At 41.1% G+C, this 9347-nt stretch overlaps 1 protein-coding gene across 1 annotated transcript in view; it reads right to left on the bottom strand.

The window, feature by feature from the left end:
- Positions 1-8728, bottom strand: part of Tpx2 (TPX2, microtubule-associated) — a 73557-nt gene extending 64829 nt beyond the window's left edge. Inside the window, exons 1-2 of the mRNA XM_013010666.1 lie at positions 8654-8728; positions 5209-5320 (exon numbers count right to left, since the gene is read on the bottom strand). The gene's annotated coding sequence lies outside the window, so the exon portion shown is untranslated. The remainder of the gene's footprint in view (positions 1-5208; positions 5321-8653) is intronic.
- Between the last annotated feature and the right edge of the window lie 619 nt (positions 8729-9347).

Here is a 9347-nt window from a genome sequence, read left to right as displayed (position 1 = left end):
TGGCCTTTTCTGCTTATGTGGTGTTGAGGAATTGAACTCAGAGCCTCATGCATGTGAGGCAAACGCTCTACCACTGAGCCATCTTCCCAGCCCAGATCTGAGCCTCTTGAGTAGCTAGGATTATGAGCATAAGCTCTAGTGCCCAGCTAGAAATTTAAATAGTAACCTGTCATAGTGCTAGAATCAAAACCATTTCAAATAATAACAAATATTGTCTATTGAAGCCAACTATCTTACCAGATAGTTTATATAAATCACCTTGTTTAAGCCACAATAACAATATAGACACTACCATCATAACTTTGCCATAAGGAAACAGGGTTAGAGAAGTACTACTCCAAAATCACCAACTAGTGGGTAGCAATAGACAGTTCTAAAGACAAGGTTAAAAAAAAAAAAAAAAGCCGGGCGCTGGTGGCTCATGCCTGAAATCCTAGCTACTCAGGAGGCTGAGATCTGAGGATCACAGTTCAAAGCCAGCCCGGGCAGGAGAGACCGTGAGACTCCTATCTCCAATAAACCACCAGAAAACCAGAAGTGGCGCTGTAGCTCAAGTGGTAGAGCGTTCGCCTTGAGCTGAAGAGCTGAGGGACAGCGCCCAGGCCCAGAGTTCAAGCCCCACACCGACCAAAAAAAAAAAAAACAAACCTAGCTGATATGCAGGGCTTTTCCTATAAGTATTCCTTCAGAAATGTATTATTGAGGTCTGGGAATATGGCTTAGTTGTAGTGCTGGCCTCATATGCATGAAGACTTATGTTCCATTTCTCTGTACCACATATGCAGAAAAGGCGGGAAGTGATGCTGACTCAAGTGATAGAGTATTAGCCTTGAGCAAAAGAAGCGCAGGTATAGTGCGCAGGCCCTGAATTCAATCCCCATGACTCACAAAAAATAATAATAAACAGAACTGTTTTATTGGTTACAACCTTCAAACACCTAACCTGTTAAGACAAATGCATATAAATTCTACTCTAAGCAGTGCTGACAAGTTGGTCATTAAGAAAACTTTGAAGCTGGATGTAGTCATATAATCTTAGTACTCCAGAGGCTGAGCCAGGAGGATGGAAGTCAGCCTGGGCTACACATTTGTAGGGAGACTTTGAGAAAACACACACACACATTGGTAAATTAGGAACTTTCTCTAATGATATTGAGAAAGCACTGAGCTGAATCTTTCTTTAAACAAAACATCCCTTAGTTCCTTCTTTCTAGGTATATTCTTTTGTATATAAACTTATTCCTGTATCTAGTATTCTAGAGTGAAAAAGACTGTGAGCTGAGCACTGGTGGCTCATACCTGAAATTCTAGCTATTTAGGAGGTTGCAATCTGAGAATTGTAGTTCCAAGTCAGCCCAGGCAGGAAAACCCATTAGATTATTATCTCCAATTAGCGACCTTACACCCCCCCAAAAAAAAGAATCTAGAATTGGAGCCCAGGTGGTAGAATACTAGCTCTGAGCACAAAAGCTCAGAGACAGTGCCTAGGTCCTGAGTCAAGTCCCAGGACCGGCACCAAAAAAAAAAAAAAAAAAGACCATAAAGCAGGTTTCAAGCATCAGAAGAATTGTCCTCTAAGAGCTAAGACTGCATTTGATAACAGAATGATAGATGGAAAAAGACCTAAACCTAAATCCAAATACATCTAATCTTTACTCAAAAATTTAAAACCAAACTTATTTTTTCCTATCATGACCTCTAAACACTTCTTTTGAGCAATATCTGGTCTAGTATAGCCAATTCAGGACATCATACTGCTTCCCAGCCCAAAATGGGAACGAATAAAAATGTATCCATTGAGAACTCTGATCCTCTTCAATAAGAGCTTGAAGCACATGGACATGAAGAAAACCAAAAGTAATTGCTGGGTCATGACAGTTTTACCACACTGTTTCGCCAAAAATAATAAATATTAGGATTCAACAGCTTCAAAATTTAAAGTCTATAGGCCAAAGTAACAGGCAATTATTTAAATGAGAGATCTCTAGGCATGGTGGGAACTGGATGCCTTCCTGCACCCCCTTAATCAAGATTGAGTTTCTGTCAACAGGGGAAAAAAAAACACATGCGTCAACCACATTCCCCCAAACAAATCAAGCTGCCAAGATGCCAAGCAAGAGAAGAGAACCAGTTTCATATTTCAAAATTATCTCAATCTCTCATAGCTAAGATTCCCACAAAACTAGATGTTGTATCAGTGGAAAAATAAGCTATTAATGGCCAAGAATTCTACCAGAAACCTGAGGAAAAAGCCTATCATATATGTTTTTTTTTTAAGCCTGCCTCTTAAATGTCACTTATCGTATCATAATGCCCATTTCTTGTTTTCAAAAAACATCACACACATTTTCATTTTGCATACAGAGAAAACACCTACTTTTTTCTTGAACATAGGAATTAGCAGGAGTCCGTAAATGGCAATGTAGGCTAGCAAGCTTACATTTTTATAAAATCCTTTCCATTAAGGAACTCATAGTTGGATGGAAAATATAGACAGCAATTAGAATACATGGTGATCCTTGTTCTAATAGGCATAAACAGAAGGAAATCAGGAAGTGCAGAGAATAAAGCGAAGGACAGCCAATGAAGGCTTCTTAGAAGTGATACAAAAAGGATACTGACAGATCTTCACAGTTCTACACGTTAAAAATGATAGTTGGCTTTTTCTGGAGGAAGAAAACAGTAAAAAGGGGAATCAAATGGAGAAAAATACACCTGCGGAAGACTGCAGAGGAAGCAATGTAACTTGTTTCCACATTCATCTGAAATTAATCTCCCATTGCCTACAACCTCTCTTCACTCTCAAACCAAAAATAACCAGCATTGACAAGCTCTATAAATCAAAAGGTGCCAGTCCAGAGTGGGTAGGGGAAAGCTGTAGAGGGCGCATTCTAAGCAGCGTTGAAATAGTGGAATAGCAGTATCTAGAAAAACAAAGACTTTGGTATGGTAGATGCTCAAACACTTTACAATGCAGTTTGTGAAATATTCCTTGCTATTTTTATTAGAGAGAAAAGCATGAGTTAAGCAAGTATTTAGAAGTAGCAGGCTAAAATAATCCCATCCTAGCAATGCCATTTCCCCAGAAACACCACCTATTTTCATAAGGGATAAGAGATCCTTTCATATTACCATAAGCAAGTTATTTTCATTTACCCAAGGAAAAAACATCTACCTTTTTCTTTTCTTGTACATAAGGGATTAGGAGGAGTCATTAAATTGTAACATAATCCAGAATACAATTTTAACTGTTAATCAAAGCCATAATCTAAGTAGGAAGGAAGTTTAATGGACTTCATGTTTCCACATCTATGTTTGCTAACCTCTATGCTGAAATCAGATCTGTTTACAGAAACAGATCCATGAAGCTTCCAAAATTGGGTTAATTTAAAGTCCAGTAACAATCCCTAACTGTCCAAACACTCAAAAGGCATCGCAGGACACATGGACACTTGTTCTAATTCATCACTGTCTAGGAACCTCAAGCAAATACTTTCCTATCATTTCTTTTTGAACCAGTGAGTTTCATATCACCCTTCCTAAAGGATTACAAATTCAGTAACTACTGCATTCATATATGCATAGAATTTATATACAGAACTCAATAAACCTAAATGACTAAAACTCATACAGAAATCAATGATGCTATAAAAATTCTTACTTAGGCCAGCTGCGAACCCATGGCTCCTGCCTGTAATCCTAGCTACTTAGGAGAGTGAGATCTGAGGATCACAGTTCGAAGCCAGCCCAGGCAGAAAGGTCCCTGTGACATTCTTTTTCTTTTTTAATGAAGTTTTTTTTAATATTTTTTTCTTATTGTAAAGATACTGTGCAGAGGAGTTACAGTTACATGTGTAAGGTAATGAGTACATTTCCTAGTGAGAATTGTTATCCCCTCCCCTGTGAGAGTCTCATCTCCAATTAACCACTCAAAAACCAGAAGTGGGATTGTGGATCAAAGTCCTAGAGTGCTAGTAGCCTTGAGCAAAAGAGTACAGAGACAGCGCTCTAGGCCAAAAAATGACATGGCTTCCACAAAGAAATATTTGTGAGGGACTGGGAAGGTGGCTCAGTGGCAGAGCGCTTGCCTTGCATGCCTGAGGCCCTGGGTTCGATTCCTCAGCACCACATAAAGAAAAAAGCCAGAAGTGGCACTGTGGCTCAAGTGGTAGAGCGTTAGCCTTGAGCTGAAGAGCTGAGGGACAGCACCCAGACCCAGAGTTCAGGCGCCACGACTGGACCCAAAAAAAGAAATATTTGCGATATCCCAAAGTACACTAATATTCTAATACTAAGAAGCTGAGAGAAAATTAACATGGAGCTGCAGGAAGTTACAAATCTTGTCAAATGTTAATTACTCAGTCATGGAGGATTTTATACCCTTCAAAACATTCCTGCTTGAGCCTAGCATGTAGCACAAGCCTATAACCTGCAGCAGAATCAGGATGACTACAAGTTCAAGGCTAGCCTGGGATATAAGACATATACATATGTATTCATATATACATAAATCCAAGGACATAATAAAAGTAGTTACCTTTAAGTAACTAGAGAGATTGACTGGGATAGGATTAGAAAAATATTTTTTTATTTATCTTGATTTGCTCACAGCTGTAATTGTAGCTAATCAGAAGGCTGAGGTCTAACAATGGCAATTTGAAGCCAGCCTGGGCAGGAAAGTCTATGAGACTCTTATCTCCACTAAACTACCCAAAAAGCTGGATGTGAAACTCAAGTAGTAGAGTGCTAGCCTTGAACAAAAAGGAGAACAGGGACAGAGCCCAGGCTCCACATTTCCAAGACCAGCACAAACACATATATATTAAACTTGTAGGCAGGGACAGGAGGGGGAACTGGAGAAAATCGAAAGAAGGGGTGGCTGTCCAAAAGAGAAATGTATTCATAACCTGAATTGTGAAAAAACAAAAAACAAAAACAATAAAATTATATATTAAAAAGAAAAAGGTGGGTGCTGGTGGCTCACACCTGTAATCCTAGTTACTCAGGAGGCTGAAGATCACGGTTCAAAGCCAGCCCAGGCAGGAAAGTCCATGAGACTCTTATCTCCAATTAACCACCAGAAAACCGGAAGTGGCACTGTGGCTCCAGTGGTAGAGCACTGGCCTTGAGCTGAAGAGCTGAGGGACAGAGCCCAGAGTTTAAACCCCATATTTCTTTTTAATGTAACTCATGTGGACACAGCCTTACCTATGTTTTGATCAATTTATCCAGTCCACTTGTCTACAGCCGTGACTCAAATTACAATACTCTTTCCTGTCTCTTCTGAAATCTTGATGTCTGACAGATACTTATTAAGAGCCTGAAAGTAGGAGAAAAGCAATGAGAAATATTCAAATTTAAATTTTTTTTACTGAACTTTTAAAATTATCCTCCCTACATTTGTAATGAATTGTTTTGACATTTTTATCAGGAAGTCTACTACTTGAAACTTAAAATAAAGATTAAAGATACCCCCCTCAAAACCTAAAGGTAAGTCAGGTGCTGGAGGCTCACGCCTATAATCCTAGCTACTCAGAGATCTGAGTAGTTGGAAGCAGGAAAAGTCTCTGAGACTCTTATCTCCAATTAACCACTCAAAAACAGAAAGTGGAGCAGTGGTTCAAAGTGATAAGAGTGCTAGCCTTGAGCACAAAAGCTTAGGAACAGCAGTCAGGAAAACCTAAAGGTACATCTGAGAGCCAAATAGCATGGATCTCCCAACATGCTTAGCTTAAATGATTGTTATTCCATCAGTAAAAACATTTTTCTTAAACTTTTTATTGTATATGTGCTATTTCCTGGTCTCTTTGTTTTATACCCCCTTACTATAAAGCAATCTACACAAAGCCTACAATGTAGAAACACTGACACAGAGGGGTGATAGCATATACTTCTATTCAAACATCATCACAAATAACAGGCCCTCACTTAAAGTATAAACAAATGTATTACCTTTTTATTGCTAAGTCTTCTACATTGCTACATAACCTATTATAATTTTACACCTTTAACTTCTTTCCTCTTTACTATTTATTTTTCCATGCAAGCAAACAAACAACAACAACAAAAACCCTCTCAATCTATTCCATTTTCACAAAGTACTTTGGGCTGCTGATCTCTGTCTGTCTCAAATACAGATCTCTCCAGAGGTAAGTTGGGCTATTTAATCACCCTATAGTTAATTCTACTTCATAACTGTAGTTCTAGCAAAGAAAATTGTCAAAAGACATTTAAATCCCTACCCTCACCAGATGTCAGTGGCTCACGCTTGTAATCATAGCTATTCAAGAGGCTGAGATCTGAGGATTGCAGTTCAAAACCAGCCCAGGCAGGAAAGCCCATGAGACTTTTAGTTCCAATTAACCACTAGAAAACTGAAAGTAGCTCTATGGCTCAAGTGGTAGGAGCACTAACCTTGTGACTGTGCCTGGGCCCTGAGTTCAAGCCCCATGACCAACAAAAAAAAATACCCACCCTCCTTTTCTGGCAAGTTAAAAACAGTGGGAACAAGAAACATTTTGAAAATATACATAATACAGAATGTAGAAAGCTGGGAGCCAGTGGCTCATGCCTATAATCCCTAGCTACTCAGGAGGCAGAAATCTGAGGATCACAGTTTGAAGCCAACTGGCATGCCTACAATTCCTAGCTACTCAGGAGGCAGAAATCTGAGGATCACAGTTTGAAGCCAACCTGGACAAGAAAGTCCATGAGTCTCTTGTCCCCAAACATACCAGAAAGTCCTTGAATACATTACACATCTGTATACCCACAGTATCTACCACCAACCAGAACACACAGTATACCTTAAGACAATTAACTAACTAAGTTAACTGGGAGCCACAGAACCAAGAATGACAACTAGTGAAGAACCTTTTTTTTTTGGGGGGGGTCCAGTCGTGGGGCCTGAACTCTGGGCCTGGGCGCTGTCCCTCAGCTCTTCAGCTCAAGGCTAGCATTCTACCACTTGAGCCACAGCACCACTTGCGGCTTTTTTCTTTTTTCTTATGTGGTGCTGAGGAATCGAACCCAGGGCCTCATGCATGCAAGGCAAGCGCTCTACCACTGAGCCACTTTCCCAGCCCGAAGAATCATTTTAATACACTGATTACAGGTGGTTGACCAAGGGAGATTAGAAAAACAAAAAAAACTCAACCCCATTACACTGCTCCATTGATAAGAAGCTGTCATTCCTCTGTTAACATCAGTTGTGTTTAAACAATCGTGTAATCTGCTGACTGTAATTTTAGAGTACTGAACTCTGTGTATCAAAGCATTTATAGTTTTTCCTCTATGGAGGTCTCCTCAGAACCAGATTCCCACAGATACCAAACGTATACTATTGTATAAACAGATACACTTAAACAAATCAAGTATACTCAAGCATGATCTGGAGGGAAGCCTGACAGATGGTATAATACACTAAGGCCATAAGAATATTTTTCGGCTAGAGGTGTGGCCTAAGTGATAGAACCTTTGCAAGAGGTCCTGAATTCAAACTCCAGTACTCTCCAAAAAAAGAAAGGAAGGAAGGAGAAAGAAAGAAAGAAGGAAGGAAAAAAGAAAGAAAAAAATACTCTTACTGTGGCAGCAAATACTTCCCTCCCTCTCTTGTGCCTGGCCCCCTCTCTCTCAATAGTTTTTTTCAACAATATCTGATGGGAGAAATTCAAAGAAAGGCCCTGAGCTGTGAAGACAAGGTAAGGATGAATCCAGGAAATACAACAGTAGATGAACTTTAAAAAGCAAAATCAGAGAGTCAAAGGTATCATTACTCCTGCAATCTCAGCACTAAGGAAGCTGGGGTCCGGGAATGGTTGAATTTCAACCTGGGCTAAAGTGGGATGCTGCCTCAAAACAAACAAACAAACAAACCAAAAATTCCTCTTTTATTCTAGGCAGGAATGATTTAGGGGAACAACTAAAAAATTCTGAGAAAAAGAAAGTACAAGAAAATAAAGGGTAGTTTAAAAAAAAAAAAAAAGACAAAACAAGGATAGGGATAATCAATCCTGGGTCACAGTTTCCCTCCCCCTTCCAATCTCTAAATGTTTCCAGAAAGGAAGTTAGAGAAGCAATAGCTACTGACTCGATACAATGGGAGAGTGCTAGACAGATACGAATAACGTAAAATGAATTTTAAATTCCAACTAGAAGACAACTCCAAGTGGAATCCAAACTCTCCATCAATTTCGTGGCCACATCATTTATTTACCTATCTTACACAATAACAGCAGATCTACTATTTCCGTCATTTATCCAAAGTTGGGCCTCGGTTTCCAGCTGTGGAAAGGGGGGAGGGGGGAGGTTAGTAACAGCTCGGAGCTAAGTTGGAGAAAGCGCACGCTTTATGGTGATTATAACAACTGTCGTATTAACTAACTGTGGCTAATTAGCCGACAGCATCTCTTATTTCCCCGACAGACATCAAGACAAAGCCCTGTCACCACCAACAGACCAGGCGGCCCGGCTCCCCGCTCTCACCTCACAATCTAGGCGGCGCCCAGGCGCGAAACTGTCTCAAAGGCCCGGCTGAGAGACGCGGACAGCGCTAGGGATTAAGCGACCTCTACCCGTTCGAAAAACAGGGAGAAGGAACCCCAATGCCCCAGGGGGCTCCCCTTTTTCTTCCTCGCGGCTCTCCTCACCTCACCTTGCCACAGTTTTGGCTGCCAAGCGCCACAAGCCCGCCGCGGGACTCTCAGTACCGTTGAAATTTTGAACTCAGACAGCCCAGTCAAATGCACCAATCAGAGAGCCTGGAACTGCAAATCGCCGCCTACTGATTGGCCCCGAGAACATAGCGTCACAGGAAGATAGGAGGCGGGACAAGTAAACAACAGGCGGGGAAGACTTCTGGGAAGTGTAGTCTCACGCCCTCAAAGGGTGGAGACCCATTGGAGTGACTCTCCTGTGGACCTTACTACAAAGCCCACAACACTCTGCTCCTAACTATTTGGGAAAGGTGGAACCAACTAAGAAGCCGGGTGTCTGTTCTGATCCTGCACTTCTCCATAGAATTGATGGAAGCCGGCTTTTTAAAATTAAAATTCTGGCCGGACGCCAATGCTCAAGTCTATAATCCTAGCTACTCAGGACGCTGAGACCTGAGGATCAGAGTTCGAAGCTAGCCCGGATAGCTCCAATTTACCACCAAAAAGTTGGAAGGGGTGCTGTGGCTTATAGAACACCAGCCTTGAGCAAAAATAAAAAGCTCAGGGACCACCACGCTCAGGTCCTGAGTTTAAGGCCCGGGACTGGCATGCCCAAACACAGACCAAAAAGCCGGGTGCTACCCGGTGGCTCACGCCTGTAATCCTAGCTACTCAGGAGGCTGAGATCTGTGG

The sequence above is a fragment of the Dipodomys ordii genome, unplaced genomic scaffold (genome assembly GCF_000151885.1).
Source record: "Dipodomys ordii isolate 6190 unplaced genomic scaffold, Dord_2.0 Scaffold13, whole genome shotgun sequence".
Taxonomy (NCBI): domain Eukaryota; kingdom Metazoa; phylum Chordata; class Mammalia; order Rodentia; family Heteromyidae; genus Dipodomys; species Dipodomys ordii.
Note: the sequence above shows the minus strand (reverse complement) of the source record. Positions and strands in the feature narration are given on the sequence as shown.